This window comes from Nymphalis io, chromosome 15, assembly GCF_905147045.1.
Source record: "Nymphalis io chromosome 15, ilAglIoxx1.1, whole genome shotgun sequence".
Lineage (NCBI taxonomy): Eukaryota > Metazoa > Arthropoda > Insecta > Lepidoptera > Nymphalidae > Nymphalis > Nymphalis io.
In genome coordinates this window covers 7,854,673-7,873,183 of record NC_065902.1, presented here as the reverse complement: position 1 = coordinate 7,873,183, position 18,511 = coordinate 7,854,673, and the positions used below count along the sequence as shown (strand labels likewise).

The 18,511-nt window shown below is 32.0% G+C and overlaps 1 long non-coding RNA gene across 1 annotated transcript; it reads right to left on the bottom strand.

The window, feature by feature from the left end:
• Positions 1 to 2,781: 2,781 nt before the first annotated feature.
• On the bottom strand, positions 2,782 to 3,666 carry LOC126773943 (uncharacterized). Its single transcript, XR_007669779.1, has 2 exons — positions 3,591 to 3,666; positions 2,782 to 3,125 (listed from the first exon to the last, which is right to left on the bottom strand). It is a non-coding gene; the product is annotated as an uncharacterized LOC126773943 (long non-coding RNA).
• Positions 3,667 to 18,511: the final 14,845 nt, after the last annotated feature.

Here is an 18,511-nt window from a genome sequence, read left to right as displayed (position 1 = left end):
GGGTTTTTATATTTTTATACTCAAAATAGCTTTAATATCCTCCCTATCGTGCCTACGTAAGAATAATATAAATAGGTTTTTTGATGACGCAACAGATGAGAAAAAATAATAATTATTAATACGCTCAATCATAAGTCCAGGTGTTAAAAATTATTGATACACTTTAACCCTCTTCTAAAATCAGTTTCTCATAACCATAGGGAAAGATGCGACATAATGATTGGTATATGACTAAACAAAAATGTGAGATAAAAGCAAATATTGATTATTCTAATTGTTATGTTTGAATATTCATAAATGTTATTGACAGAAATCGATATTTCTTTTGTTCGCAATTGCAAAAAGGGTTAAGGGTTAAAAACTAACAATGATCTATTGTTACGAGCGATGGGCAAGTTACAAATATGCATATTCATGACTTCGTAATTATGACGCGACAACGTCATTTATGCCAGGGACCCAGTACCCGATCGTTTTTGAGTTACGAAGTCGCTCTTAACAGTTTTTACGTTGGACACAGATACGAACTTTAATAGACGTTTTAAATTTAACCGCGTAGACAATATCATAAGCTAATCGACTCGTGGCTTGAATTTAGTATAGCGGATCTAATCTCTATCTATATCTAAATCTAACTAAAATTATCCTTGCCTGTAGCACCTTTTTTAATTTATAGTAATAGTAAAATTAAGGTGTAAGTATATATATACATACAACTCATATACTATGTATTCACACTGCCTTACATATAAATAAACGTCGCTAGGCTAATAGAGCTTGGCACCGACATTTCTCTTTCAAAATACAATAGCTTTGTGAAAATACATCACCGCTATAAGTTTTGAAGTAAGAGGTTGGTTTTTACTTGTCTTATGATTTTTTATTAATGTATTTTAAGTGGATTTAGTGGTAAGCTTATAAAGCACCACATTGTAAGGACCTGGGTTCCATTCCCGGGTAGGGATACAAGTACAGATACAAGTTTTTGTTTTTTTTTTTGTTAGTAGAGAAGTAAGCACTTATACTTAAAGATATTGGCTCTGCGTCTTAACTCCTTATGTGTGTGTGTTTGTCGTCCAATCGGATTATGAGATTGAGGTATTCCCTCAAGTGTGCACTTGTACTTCTGTGTTGTTTGCGCACATACTTGTGAACATCTCCTGTGCATTAGCCGATTTTACTCAAAATGTTTTCCTTCATCCCTGTGATTAATTATAAAATAAAATGAAAAGCTTTTATTTGTTCCAAACACTGACTATTTAAATAACAATAATTAAAGTTTTGTTAGTTGGTTAGTATTACTGTACTTTGATCTGACGTGATTAATTATAAACACTAATTAAGCGCGTAAAAATTTAGTGGTGATTGCCAGGATTTGAAACGACAATCTTCGGTTAAGATTCACATGTTCAAACCACTGGGCCATCGCGGCTCTTTCACTGAGTCATGTCTGCTTTTAAGCACGAGAATATACAGAACTGTGCAAATAATGAGATAATAAGGAGGTATCGAAACTTTGTTATTTACGATTAAGATATATGATAAACTCCGAATCTCATCTTATTACATTAAATTATGATTGCATTCATGACTTCGAGAATAAATTAACTTTGAGTGAACGTTGCCTTCCCCTAAGTAAGATGAGTGAGCGCAATGATATATATACGTACTACGTATTACAGTATATAACGGAGAATTTATTTAATGATAGGACAATTATAAGGGCACACTAATGATTGATTTTCGTTCATTGGAGGTATTTTTAATGAATAATATGAAAAAAATACGATATCATTTCCTTAATGGTAAATAAAATTGTATGTGGGAGTAGCGTTTGTCTTTGTAGCTCTATAAGGCTTATTAAAGGTATCGAAGTAGAAACACATTGTCACCTAATCAAGAAGATTAATTCCCTCGTAGGCCTAGTAGTTAGCTTATACAGCTGCAGAATCCAAGTTCCCGGGTTCGAATTCTGAATTGGACTGAAATTAATAAAAAAACAATAATTTAGGTTTCACTGTAGTGGCTCCAGGATATGTTAAGAAGTCAATGTTATTCATCATCATCATAATTATATTAATCATTTGTCTCAGACGGCACGTAAAGGCATTAAACCTGCTGCTTCTCTTACTCCAAACGGGCCAGATAGAATATGCACCTACGCACATAACTTTAATAAAAATATTTTTTTGTTTGATTGGTCTTAATCCTTCAATTCATTTCTGAATTCAATAAACGTTTTGGTCTCTTTGAGATAAGTGTCGCCGTTACGATCAGATAATGACAACTATTAGATCATTATTACTTTCCCACGGTTAAAAAGCGTATACATAATCCTCCCACGGTCACGAAGCAGGCAGCTACTGTCATTCAATTCATTCATTCAAACCACATAAAGGAAGGAAATCTTGACGTCACGAAATTCAATGTTCTCAATCAATATGTCAATTGTTGTTGTTGAATAGAAGGGTTTATTTTATAAATGTTCTAAAATGAAGGTCTATGCAACGTTTTTGCAGGCAAAAGCCAGGTTTGAGTACAATAAAAATAATATATATTATACAATTTCAAGAACTACTCCTTCTTACCTGCCCTTTAAATTCAGTAAAGCTACTTAATGAAATAATTTATTTTGAGTATGCATGGTACATAATAGTTACTTAAATTAGCCGTAGGGTCAAGGCGAAATAATTAGCTTAGTTTCAGCAAAGACACCTGCATAGATAAACTTAAAGAACAAAACCTACAATATATATAAGAACAAATAAGAACAATAAAGTATTATTATTATTAAATATATGTGTACTTTATTTTCTCACTTTAATAATCCGATGGAACGCAGATTAAATATAACCGGAGAGCGATCAAGGGCACGAACAACGGCTTACGGCTTACCGTTTATACTTTCCGAGTTGAGAGTTTTACACTACCAACTTCCTAACTTAGGCTGCTACTGCGAATTTGTTGACAGAATATAATGAGTTTTATTAACTCGAGATTTGTACATAAAAGCTAGGCACTAGAACAACGAGGCAGCTGTAATTTCAACATATCACATAAATGAACCTCTCGATAATTTTGCAATTATGCAATTCTTGATGAGTTCTCACACTTGTAACATTTATCTGTAAGAAAAATAAAAAAAGTTTCAACCAGCTGATTTAATAAATAAATGAAATATTAGCCGTTCTGATCATCCTGGTTACTGTAAACTCTCTATTCGCTCAATCAAGATAAACAGATTCAAGACGTGTTTACCGAGGCACGGGGGTGCACACACACTTTAATTATTTATTAAATATTTAGGATATGAGAATTTCAGAAAGCGAGAAAACTTGTTGACATTTTGTCAGTGTCTTTATGACCAACTTAAAATGTACCCTTTCATATATAATCCGGTCGTTTACGATACTAATGACTTATCTGCATAATTAATATATAAAACTTTTTATCTCGCGTTTGTCTTGCGCTTCACCTTGCTTTTAGCACGTTTTACTGGCAAATTAACCTTTATCAATACATCTAAAACTGCGGATAATTATCTCAGAGCTCGAGCTGGTTATAGCCCAGGTTAAGACTTTGATACATACATTTTATGAACGCTCATAAAAAAAATCATTACACACTATAGCTACTGGATGTATTAGCACAACGAGTTTATGTACTGATAAGTTTAGTGTTTATGGCGTTCCGCTGAACGCTTCATAACTTTTGTTGGTTAATGCACCTATGAAAATTCATTACCTACAGTTTTTATTATTAGGGAAATAAAGTAGGTATAATAAAATATGTCTCTGACAGCAATATATGACTCAGATATTAATTTGTTTATGATACAGATTATTTAAATTTGTATTACGTTTCATTTAAAAATCACCAACTATCTAAATTAACTTTTATTTTTGAAATTCTGCGTTTGCACTCATACTAACGAGGATATCTTTGATTATAAAATAGAGTGTGTTTAATATTTAGATATACATAAATAGCATATCAAAACTATTTAGCAAAAATGTCTACAACTAAAAGTAATTACAAAATATTCTTAAAACGATCGATATCTATAACTTTCTGGTACTTAACCATATAAGTAAGTTTAAAATACGTAAAATAGTAGGCGATCCGTATCGCTAATAGTTGATTATAATTTTTGCACGTAATTACTTGTAATTAATTTTTATGAGATGAAGCAGAGTGTCGTCACAGATGAGCAGTAAACCGTAAAAACATCGACAGTTACGTAGGAAGCACAAACGTGCCGCCCCGTGTGTGGTCCGGGTTTAAAATGTATGCAAATTTCAATATTTATCGACAAATGAGAGCTTATTGCTGTGGAACGAGAATGCATAAAAAAATATTGAATATTCATATCGTTTTCGTAAGAACTTCAGTTTTATTAAAATTTGTAATTGTGGATGGCGCTGAGCTAAATGATCTTTTGTATAATTGAAAAAGAATGTAAAAAAACTGTTTACCTCGCCATAGGTATGCGTATACACTTAATTAATAAATTTGTTGAAATATATTGATTTATTAGCAATATGTCAAAACTATAAAAATACTATAAATTCTCTATGATCTCACCTTGATATCTTTCATAATATTGCAGTCCGCCTCAAGGCTGCGTGTGAGTAAGGTCTATGTCAGTTAATTCAATGACGATTAATATGTTAATAGTATGTATTATATACACAAATACTAATAATAACAATAATACATGATTAAGATATATATTTAAGACGTAATTAATAGTTTTTTTTCATGAAATAATCATTAATAATAAACAACATTTTTTAAGAAAAAGATGTGGTAGCATTAAATATTAAGATAAAACTGTCCCGATTTATCAAATATATATCTTTTATGATAAATAAAATTAAAATTTTCTAAAACATTTGAATTGATCTCGTGACTTTATATACCTATTTGACGTAAATTGTATTTTTATCTATATACTCCAGATATATTTTTGTACGTGCAGAAGGTACTTGAGCAGCTATTTATGTCCCCGAATAAAAGTAATTCTGTTTTGCTTGCAATTTAAACACATTTTTATTTAAAAATTTCAACAGTATACAAAATGGTTGGAAAAAGTGCAAGCAATGAGGCAATCATTTTCCACAGACTCGTTAAGGGTGCGCAATTAACCGATTATTTTAAAATAACCGTTGCGGGCCGCGCATGCCCGGCCGAGGCGGGCCTTTGTCGGCGAGAAGCCTTGTTGACATTTTGTGGAGCAAATCTTCGTGCCGCGGCGGCTTTCATCTTAACTTATAATCGTTCGTTTGATGGATGTTCATACGTATATAAATTGCGTAAATTGGTAGGTAAATAAGTTTAATTTTCTTAAGTCTCTATTTATAGTCTAGCTAGTTTAGCTGTCATGCGGGTAAGATAGAGCTAGTCGGTCCGAATATAACAGATGTATAAAAATTATGGTTATAGTTTAATATGATCAATTATCAGCGTAAAGTAATTGTAAAGACATTATGTTCATTAGCTTAGGTACGGGTATCAAACGGATTAGGCACCCCCTTCTCATTCTAATCTATACATACAATATAGCAATAACAGTCGTGTGTCGGTAAATTGAATAAATTTATCAAATGTGATGATGAAAAAAGAGTAACCTAACAATTTTTTTCTAAATATATCATAAGCAAACAGACTTTCACGAGGACGAAGTCGCGGGCAGCAGCTAGTTACAAGCAAGGCTTTTTTATTTTTCTATACCTATTGTTCTTCACCAACTGTCATGATTTTAATTTTCGAAAAAAAAAATTGAGCAAAAAAAATAGTACCGTTTTAATATGATAAAAAGAAAGACTTACAATTAACTTCATGTACTTTACAATTACATACACCTTCAATTCTATATATCTGCCAGGTTAAGAGCGGTACACTCGATAATTATTTTACATATTTATATTGGATACTGGTCATTAAAATAAAAAACTGAATTAAAAAATAAATCCTATACCCAGTGAATCACAATACTGTAACGAAACATATTTTTTTCTTTAATCAAATTCTCTAGCCTAATGGTAATAATTTAATTAATTCATGATTCGGTTTTTCATTCTGACATTTAAATGACATACCTACTTATACAGGAACGCAAGTTATAAAAAAAAATCCGATTTAAAAATACAATTATAACGTACATTAACAAGACATGTGTATAAAATGTCCTAGAGAGGCGAACAAATGGATCCGCCTACAACGGTAGTTCACCACACAGACCACACTTTCATCCTCTCATTGGACGATTTACTCGTTGCCATTGGTTTTATTTTACGTGTTTTTTAATGCACAACAAGAAATTCACTGGTATGTAGTACGTAGGTACTTGATGTTGAATGCCGCAATTCTTTTATTATTTTCCTCTGCATCCATAATAAATTAATGCTTACGACAAGTTCTACTTTTTACTGATCATTCATCATTATTTTTATTTATTGGGTACAGATGAACTTACTAGTTATCTTAACACGGTATAAAAAGTAGATTTTTATAAAATTGTAACTTATATAAATAAATTTCATTGTTTTTGTAATAATTCTGGTAGTCCTATAAAGTTAAAATATTTTTATTTTATTACAGTTAACTATATGAGAATAAAAAAATCAAATATTATAATGCTTCAAGGCTGATAAAACATTTCTGTTATTTTTATATTTTACGATAATGTCAACACATAATTTAAATGAAAAAAGAACGATATTAACAACCGTCTTCATTTATTAAATTCTGTTAAAAGTCACTGCATATTCGTAAATAAAATGCTTATTCCTTAAGCAATCTTATTCGATTTTGTTTTATGCATACAGATGAGTTATTTGATTTTTATTAATTGAACTGCCAAGCGGGACGCAATCGTGGCAGCAAGAACAACGGGGCCGCGCATCTGCCCCATTTATTAATACCATCAGCAATAAAACATTTGAGACACGTTCTTACGAATCAATACTCGCGTTCCCGGTATGAATTATTTATATATTTTATTGTCGCTTTATCGCCTGTATCGCTCCAGCAGCGGATGCCGGGCGTCTCTCCCGCTTGAAATAATAATCAGAGTATAATTTTTATTTTTGACAAATAACTGGTCAGCATTGGGTGCAGTCGGGTTTTTTCGCGGCCGGCTGCGGAGCTGCTATGGCCACCGCGATTCCAGTTACCTTGGCTGAATATATATCAGTGATTATGTCGGTACGTTACCTTCATGTTATTTACGAGATGCAACTCTCTATACACGTCAAAGAGTTTGACATTGTTCATAATATATTTTTTACCCCTAAATTTCATGTATGATTTCTTTGAAATGATATTTGATTACGCCATATAAATAATACAAATAGTGCACATATTACATCTTAACATTCCTCGATTTGATGATAAATCTTGGTAATTTAAACAAAACGCGTTTCATGGTATAGTATTTTCCCATCCATTACAAAGTAGAAAGTAACGACACGACTGTACTCGAGGTGAAGAGTTAAACACGTCTGTAAAGTGCGTATTCATCAGTGTCATGTCATAAAATGACCACCGTTTGTATAATCATAATAAAAATATTTCCTTTTGGCTATAGCTTAATACTCAGCTTTACGCTTACTTTTACCAACCAACTTAATTTATATCAGAATGCATGTGTTGCTTTATTATAAGCATTAAACCTCAATAGCTTGATGGACTAGTGAGTTGATAGTCGCTGGTTCGATTCTAGGCTGTTGGCGTCCCCTCTTTTAAACCAAGCATTACGTAAAATTGGAGGATAACATCGGAATATTAGTATTCTTAACAAACAATCATATCTAGAATACATATTAATAAATATGTGTTAACAAACAAATATGAATCCTAAAACTAGTTAATAATAATATTATATAAATAACCAAAATCGCGTAATGAAATATTTGAATTTGTTTTAAAATAAGATAATCTTCATACTAGAAAACAAATTATTTTTCCATTTTAAATTTTTAAGACGTTTTTTATTGAAGAAAAAGATACACGATTACATGAATTGGAAGTTACTTCAGTGAGTGAAAGCAAAAAAGAAACAAATGGGGATTTCGTCTGGCATTGACTCTGTAAGGAGACTTAATGAGAGCTTATTGTCAATCGGCTGTCAATTGCCGGACGCTATGCAAACTTGGGACCATCCACGGTCATCTGATACGTATGCCTTCATTCACAATCTTTTTTTTACAATTCATCGCGCAAAACGTCTTTTTTATAACTGTATTATACGTATTTCTTATATAAAAGCATTTATAAAAAAGTATTACAAGCGCAAATAAAATCATAATTTAATTTTACAAGACTTTGGTCTAATCTATTAACAAAATGTTATACTGCAGCAGAAAATATGGAAACGATTATGTTTTTGACAATTATTTAAGTATTAACATAAGCTGTCCTGTACCGAGTCGCCAAAACCTTTTTATAAATATAAAATATGTAGGCAGACTGGCAAATGGGCTGTGATGATGATAGTAAGGCGCCACCAACCTTGTAACTAAGATGTTATGGATATAAATCTTTGTTACCTGTGCCTATAGCTACATTTTTTTTTTTTTTTTTTATAGAATAGGAAGGTGGACGAGCATATGGGCCACCTGATGGTAAGTGGTCACCAAACGCCCTTAGACATTGGCATTCTAAGAAATGTCAACCATCGCTTATAGCCAATGCGCCACCAACCTTGGGAACTAAGATTTTATGTCCCTTGTGCCTGTAATTACACTGGCTCACTCACCCTTCAAACCGGAACACAACAATATCAAGTATTGCTGTTTTGCGGTAGAATATCTGATGAGTGGGTGGTACCTACCCAGACGAGCTTGCACAAAGCCCTACCACCAGTAGGCACACATAGGCTCACTCACCATTTAAACCGAAACATAACAATACTAAGTATTGCTGCTTGGGGGCAGAATATGTGATGAGTGGGTGGAACCTACCCAGATGGGCTTCCGCAACTAAGTAACTTAACAGTTACTTCATATTCGTTGCTGTAACTTATAGCTGACTTATTTATGAGCATTTAAATATAACCAGACAGTGAATAAATAAAGAAAGTGATTAAAAAGTAAGTTTTTAATTTCGATTAACCTTGAGTATTATTAATTTCGCTCATCCATTTATTTGCTTAAATTAATTTCATAAATCGTCCCAGTATCAGTAGTTTTAATCAAAACATTGCCTTTAACAAATGTTCCTGGCGTATTGCACCATGTGTGGTGTTTCAACCTCAGAACACTATAAATTATGGCACAGAATATATCAATTTTCATATAAGGAAATTGTTGTTTTGCACATAAACTCCTCAGCTAATTGCTGATATTTTTTTAATGTTGACATTTTTTTATTTGGCGTTATTTTAAGTCTTTTTATGTGTTCACCAAATGTTTTAGTTTTTTTGTATTTAACATTACAAAGTAATATATACAAGACATCTGTAAAATAAATCTTAAGATGAAAATGTTTCATTCATATTATTTTTAAATTCAGGATATAAAAAGTTTCATTGACGACGACGATTACGATTACGTTAATTAAAGATTCGATACCAAAAGTAACAAAAATTGTCTCTCATAAGACTAATTAAGTCAACGTTTTTAAATACGAAATACTAATATTTACACATACATATAAAAAAGTAATGCTTCCACGAAGAAAATGCATGTTAGATAAATAATTATTACTCTTATAATATTCACTCATGAAATACATGTTTTACACATATATAATTTTTTTTATTAATTTATAGAATGGATAAATATCTACTGAACTTTCTTCAACTTTTGTTAAGGGAAAGTTAAATATTAAGTAATACGATATTATACCTAATAGTAACTTTTATATATTTATATAAATGTGAACCTTGATATAACAAGGTTTTACTATTTAATTAAAATAAATATTTTTGAATATTATATTTATTTATGTACGATTAAAAAAAAATATTATATAATTTATAAACTATTATAATGGTGTATATGATATATATACAATAATATACTGGTGGTAGGGCTTTGTGCAAGCTCGTCTGGGTAGGTACCACCCACTCATCAGATATTCTACCGCAAAACAGCAATACTTGATATTGTTGTGTTCCGGTTTGAAGGGTGAGTGAGCCAGTGTAATTACAGGCACAAGGGACATAAAATCTTAGTTCCCAAGGTTGGTGGCGCATTGGATATGTAAGCGATGGTTGACATTTCTTACAATGCTAATGTCTAAGAGCGTTGGTGACCACTTACCATCAGGTGGCCCATATGCTCGTCCGCCTTCCTATTCTATAAAAAAAAAAAAAAATGTAAATAAGTTTCATTACTTTTAATTATTCTTAAGCTTCGAAATTTTAGAGCCCTGTTTATTCAGTATAATTAGTTCTGTATATTTCAAGAATAAGAGCAAAATCTAATAGTCCCAGGGTACTCACATATTTTTATGATGTTTCAGTTTGAAATGTTAAAATTATAAGTATTGAATATCATTAAAAAACAATAAAGCAAATTTGCTATATCATTGCTATTTTTTATTGAAAATAAAACAGCTGAATTTATTTTACACTATCAACACAAAAATGAAGATGTAAATTAATTAGGTAACTTACTCCGATAATATTTTTACATGTTTTTAAATTTAGTAATGAGTTTCAAAAGAAAAAGTGTTTGAAGGCATTTCCATTACACTCTCTAAACTACACGCTGATACGGACAGGAAGAGAGCGCGTGCTCTCCAAGAAATTGAACCGCCAGCTCAACGTGCATTATTCAATACAATTTTGCCAATAAATTAATGCTCACGCTGAGATCTTGCCGCACATACTAATGGCGACACGCGGCACGCCGCTTTTTGTACAGCCGCCTTCATTCAGCTTTCCATTGATACGGGACCGGTAAAAAGTAGCCGGGCCTCTTGTCCATCCCACTAACTAACATTACCACTTTTTATCTCCGACAAGGACGTGATCGGTTCTGTTTCGGCGAGGTGATGAGAATCCATAATTGCAGTGTCAATTGCCCGGACGTGGACTGACAGGAATACTAATTCGGGGTCGCAATTAATTTGTGCTAATAGCCGTGTCTTTGTATAGAGATATTAAGCTAGTGCGCCGCTGAGACTCGCTTTTATTCGTTTTAAAACGAAATGAAATTACGATCAAAATGTATTAATAGCTGTTTTATATTTTGCTTTAATTGATGCCGAGTAATCGTCGAGAAAGGATGGGAATAAGCAATTTTAAAAGCACTTATAAATAGGACGGTAGTTATCATTGGGTATTTTAATTGAAACCATTTAGATAATAAATTACACTAGTAATAAATTACACAAGTCTTAAATTAATTGCTTATTAAATGAAGACAATTCGTACTACATTTTTTCTACTTATGTTATATTCCAATTATCCAATATATTATATTCTTCAAAAAATAAATAAGGCCATCACATTAGCACCTAAGCGAGTAATATAGTATGCATTATTAATATAATGAAGTGCGAAAATCTTAGTTGAAACGATGCGTACAATCGTAGTAAACGATATCCAACTCTTAAGCGCCACAAGACACTAAAACATGGTTGAAACAGGTATAGAATTAATAACGACATGAAGGGGCTCATTACAGCGAGCACATAAAGCGATGGCAGCGATAAGTGATGCTCACATTAAAGAGGTAAAATATCGCTTGAGTGCCACCGTCTGTGTAACGATACGAATACACGATTCGGGAAAGATATTGATTACGGCAATATTTTTTGTCGAAAGGTAATTAAGTTGGTCACAATTTACACTTTTCTATGAATTTCCATTAAAGATTGTAGACATTACACTAGTGCAGAAAATTAATGTAAAACTTGAATAAATTAGATTGCTTTTTGTCACTTCAATTTTAATAATAGTATTAAGTATTGTAAAATTAAAAAATATATATTGAAAGTGTACCCGTTTTTTTAATATATAATTTTTCGTGTACAATTTTTAAAATTCTTAAAAAAGTAAAAAGTAAATATCAATTTGCTATGAACGGCGTGCCCTTTTCCACGTCAAAATAACAGTATGATTAAAAAATATATTTTATCAGAAAATAATCTCTTCAGAAGATTAAACCATTAATTTTTTTTAACGGGTTGTATTGAATCCAGCGGTAGCTGACTCGTATTGTAACAATGAGAAAGGGCAGTCAGCGGCGCCGGAGCAAATTGTACGTAGTGTTTTCCTTTTATATTCCAATTCCGAACGGCTATTGGCTCATTTTAATGAGCTTCGATCAATGGGCGTAATTATTTTTTGTATCATTCTTTGTTGGTTTCGCAAACGCACTGTCAACTCATATGGTAAGGCCGCGGCCCATTCGCATAGGCATTTTGCGCCAGTTTTTGCCTGCGTTTTTGGAGTATATCCGTATACAGATACAATTGCGTCCTCCAATTACCGTCTGTATGTATGGAAAGAAGCTCCATCTGGAACAATGTATAACAAGCTAACTATCCATTTACCGATTGCCGTATAAGTACCTCGTTTTCATGTCAGTTTAATGAGATGCCTTGTGGATGCCTGGCGTCGTCGTAGCTTGGTTTGTACATCAAAATATGTGTTCAATATTCAAAGTATTGTTTCTATGTACGTTGACATACTCCTTGTAAATTAATATAATTTATTAAATAGTCTAAGTCGAAATCTGCATACACTTTCTTATTGAGTATCAAAAAATCTACCACCGATTCGGGAGGCAATGTTAAATAAATTGAAAGCTTACCTTTCAATCATAAGATTTTGTCAATCCAATTAATTGCATGATATGTATAGTTAATGTTATTAGTATTGCTTATTCGATTCTCTACGGGACATCGGTAAGCCCAAGATTTATCGATAATATTTCGAAACTTACTTAATGTATACAAATAATAATTTACAAAATATAAAGCTTTGGAATAATATCTCTTATTTCAACGTATGATTGTGACATTGAGACTGGTACTGCAAATATGATTATTTATGCTTAAATAATAACCTGTCAATAGATTTAAACATCATATAAATTGAAAGTTACTTTTTTTTTAACTTTTACACATACTAACAATCATCAATACATAAAATAAACTCTATAATATTTTATAATTTTTAAAAAGATAACATGTGACGTGTGCTCAGACCCAAAACGTTACTGATTATTTTATTTCTTTGTATCGTAAAGCCGCGCGTAATCAGCGCCTCAGTTCACTCATTACGTTTAATTTCTTAATCGCCTTAATTGAAATGTTAAGCTGGACTAAGATAACTCATTAATGCACGTGTCGGATTACTCTAACTTTTTTTTAGGTCTCCGTATTGGCATCAACATGCACTTTGTGAATACAAAATAAATAAATTTCTTGTAGCCCTACTAATGTAATAAGTCAAATATTTGTTTATTTTAAAAACGCAGTATTTTAGATTAATAATATACAGTTATATATGTATCAGCCGTTTAGTCCAGTGCTTCCAGTAGTTAGAACACCGGAATCGAAACCGAAGAGTGGGGAGGTTCAAGTCCGAGAAAGTAGTATTCATCCGTTTTCGGTGGTGAAGGAAAACATGGTGAGGAAACCTGTATGTATTAAATGCAAATTTGCCGCATGTGTTTCCACGAAACCACATTGAAGCGGCGTGGTGGAATTAGATCCTAACCTTAGAAAACGGAAAGAAAACATTATAAATGTATATATAATTAACATTATATGATAAAATAATATAGAATCAAATCTGAAAAACGCTGATGCTCGTAGTATGAGTATAAATGCAAAGAGTATTATTAGTTGGTAATTAATCAAGCCGTGTCATTTTTAATCAATGGGCAACTGAATATCTCAATTTATTTTAGCTCTGAATAATGATTGCGGTTTCACAATTCGAATCCTAACCATTAATTCAACGTGCCAGGCGAGCTCGAAGTCGAACTACGAGTACAACAAATTACTTAGACTAGTTGCACATTTTTAGTTTATATATAATATTGTAATTAAACATTATTCTTAAAATCATATTTGTAGGTTTGCTAGATCAATAATGAAATCATGATTACGAGTAAATGTTTCCACTTAGATTGATTAGTTTTGTTTGATTATATATACTAATATGTGATAGTAGAATCTCATGTATTTTTTAAACATATTAAATTATAGCCTTTTATTAATAATATATAATAGTTATAAAATATTATTATTAATATAACATGACTTAGAATGAAATAAATTAAGCGCCTTTTACATTTCTGAGTACAATATGAAAGAGATAAAGACTTGTAACTAACAAAACAGTAAGTTACCAGGTGAATAATCTGCCTTAAGCGGTGAGCGCTGTCAAGCGTCGCCCACGCACGATCCAATATCATATTGCCCCAGCCATTTCTGGATACAACTATTAATTAAGATCATTGAGCTCCCCACATAACCTATGCTTTGGTACAAATTGACTCTTGAATTTATTTCTGATAATTTTCCTTTGGTTCCCCTAACACTTCAGACGCACGCACGTAAGGTTTTTATATGCATACAAAGTAGGCATACACATACAAAAAATTATTTTGAGTTCTTAATATGAAATATTATAAACATAATTAGATGCGTTAATTTTTTTACATTTAAAAAATAAGGGAAACCTTAACAATGTATTTTAGTTCAATGTAGGCACATTTTTTTTATTTAGCAAGAATGCAGGCAGGTAAATATAAAAAAGGGCTTACACAGTCCATGTTTTTTTTTATAGAATAGGAAGGCAGACGAGCATTTGGGCCACCTGGTGGTAAGTGGTTACCAACGCCCATAGACATTGGCATTGTAAGAAATGTTAACCATCGTTTACATCACCAATGCATCAGCAACCTTGGGAATTAAGATGTTATATCCCTTGTGCCTGTAATTACACTGGCTTATTTGTCCTTTAAACCGGACTACAACAATACCAAGTACTGTTGTTTTGCGGTAGAATATCTGATGAGTTGGTGGTACCTACCCAGACAAGCTTGCACATAGCTCTACCACCAGTAAAAATGTGTTACAAACCATAGGATCTAAGAGGTTTATGTGGCATACGTCGTTCAAACAAATGTTCGTCCGATTGAATAAGTAATGGCCGGTTTGCTTAATAGTTTATATCGTCTTAATATCTTTATATTGTCTCAATAGTTATTTTGAATTTATACCAATGAATTTTTATAAATTAATTTTGTACTAATTCTAAGTATACCGAAAAGCCGAGACGGCCTAGTGGTTAGAACGCGTGAATCTTAACCGTGGGTTTAAACCCGGATAAGCGTCACTGAATTTTCATGTGCTTAATTTGTGTTTATAATTCATCTCGTGCTTGTCGATGAAGGAAAACATCGTGAGGAAACCTGCTTGTGTCTAATTTCGCTGAAACTCTGCCACTTCTGTGTATTCGCACAACCTGCATTGGAGCAGTGTGTTGGAATAAGCTAAAAAAAAAAGAGTGCTACTACTACTAAGTATACCCAAAGTTCTTCTTTAACAAATATTTATAAACAAAAGCTTTTTTATAAAAATTTTCGAAAAAATTGAAGAATTTACTTAAAAAAATAACTACGCAATATAAAAGATATAGTTATTGAGATCAATTTATAATTACTGTATCATTTATTGTATTATTTTTACTGTTACAATATTTTCTTTAATTTTATCAAATTTATAAATTTTAAGTACTTAATACATGTAATATAATTGTCTCGCTTACAACATTTTTATAATTTCATCAAAAAATAGCGAGATTTTAAGCACTCTTAATTAGCTATAAACACAGCTATCCTAAGTGTTTTTCATTGTAAAAGAGCTTTTTGTGTCTAATTAGTTTTTAGTTACATGCATACGATCGCACGGTCGAGCGATTCGGATGGCGCGGGAACATTTTCCGGCCGGCAACGCCATTGTTCTACTGCTAATTGAATCGATGCCACTGATAGATTGTGTCCTGTTAACGTACCCATTGACACTGTATAGCTTAAACTATAGTTAAACTAAAGCTCACAATCGATAGTTACCATACTAATATTTTTAACGTGAATGTTTGTATATTTGGATGTACGTAAAAACGGCAGGACGAATTTGGATGAAATTTGAAATAGAGACAGCTTGATATATACCCTTACACACAGGCTACTTAACACCTGACCCCACCCTCACAAGTGGGTGAAATCGCGAGTGGAAGCTAGTAGTTAATAATTATTACAAATAACATTAATTATTTAATATTAAAAATAAAACATGAAGCTGAAGTGATACCAAAATTATTTATAATATTGATTAAATATAATCGTAAATTGAAATGGGTAGGTACTAAGTAATGTAATAAAACCTATCTAATCATCTGATAGCAATAAAGCAATGGAGTAATATCTTACGGTAATAACATATATTTATATGGATATCGGTACGTAAAAAGCATATCTCATGTCTCATATATAAGTCATACATTATAATGTGAAATGCATATCAAGCAATTGCATTACGCTTGTTAACTGGTGAGAATCTAGTTTTGTTCCATTATCTATCCAGATATAATAAGAGCCTGCATTAAGCTCTAACCGACGGTAAAATGAATAAAATGTACACGTAATAATGGTCTTTAAATTTAATATTTATTATAATTGTAAAATAATGAATTTCTTCTCCATGATTAAAATTATATATTAAATATTAAAACTACAGAGTTGAAAATATACTAAATGGAACTGGCTATTCTCAGTAAATTGTTAGCGCTACCAAAGAATGTACAAATCGAATCTGTCTCGGCGTCCGCGCACCACAGACCGTATCGCGATCTAACGCCCGGACCGACGCGATATGAACTGTGTCATAGATAAAAGCCTACGAAAAACACCTTTATAAATTATTTAAAGTATACTTAGAAACAATCAGAAAGAACTAATATTTTTTGAATGTTTAAAATAAATTTCAACTAAGCTTCGGTTAAATATTTTAAATATTGCTCATAATTTCAGCTAATGGTCTTGATTTTTCTTCAAAAATTGTCAATTATATCAGTTCATTTAATGTATATGCCTATGTTATAATATTTGAGAACACGAAGTTTCTATTTTAATACACGAGGAAGTAATTATACTAATTACACAGGTCTGCGATGAAAAAGTTTTTAATAAATGCAGGTTAATCGTGTTGGTGTTAACCTATATGTTGCAAATATTAACTTTATTTTATTATATTTTTTTGCACTTAAGTTGAACAAATATTATTTTTGCTTGACCAATGTGACATAATATAATTTTAAAAACCGCGCCGATACAGCTTATCCCGATGTTTCGTCTTTAACAAAGCCACATGTTCACAGCCACACAAATGCCCCATGGACCCGAATTACCCATACCAGTACCTATTTCTTTACCTAGAACTTCGAAGTGCTCTTATTCAAAAATTCAGAACAAAGAGATCTTCCAAGTAGTGGTAAAATTTTAACCCTACAATTGAGCCTCGCCCTTTAAGCAAGAACTGAGTGATTAATACGGGATCATGGGTTACCAAATGATGGTGCTGAACGTCTCGGATCTCGTCTAAAAGAAAATAATTTATAAGATGCTCACACGACATTTACACTAATACCAGTAGCTCATTCAGTGTATCTTAAAGAAACGTACGAAAACTTTAAGTGTTTTGAAAAAATAAACCGAACACAAATGGTTAATTTGCGGTGACTTGAAATCATTTGCATGCTTCTTGGGCAGCAGCAGGTTATATAAAATTCCCTTGTTATATTTGTGAATGGGATAGCAGAGCAAGACAATTACATTGAGAAAAATCGGACTGGCAAATTAGAACAAAATTAGAACTCGGGGTAAAAAATGTCATTAACCCGAATTTGATAGACCCCGATAAAGTGCTGCTTCCACAACTTCATATTAAACTTGGTTTGATGAAACAGTTTGTGAAAGCATTGTCACAAGATGGAAATACTTTTAAGTATCTTTGCTCTTGTTTTCCTAGTTTATCTAATGCTAAGTTGAAAGAGGGAATATTTACGGGACCTGATATCAGAAAATTTATTAAGAATGCAGAATTTGAAAACTTCATGACAACCCTAGAAATTTTTTTTTGGAATGGCTTTAAAAATGTCTTTTCCAAGTTTTTATAATACAAAAGATCCTGATATATTGTCCAAGATATGTTACATGCCTACAAAAACTTAGGCTGTATCATAAGTTTAAAAATTCTTTTTTTGAAATCACACATTGATTATTTCCCTAAAAATCTGGGCGACTACAGTGCGGAACATGGTGAGCGGTTCCATCAAGATGTTAAAGATATGGAAAGAAGGTATACAGGTCGTTGTTATGTTACTATGATGGCAGACTATTGTTGGATGTTGTATAGAGATGAAGCAAAATCTCATAAAAGAAAATCTACAAAACGTAGGTTTTAAAAAAAAAACAACGTTATTATCAAGTGTTCTGGTTAAATGTACTATTGTTATTTAATTTAATAGCTACAGACA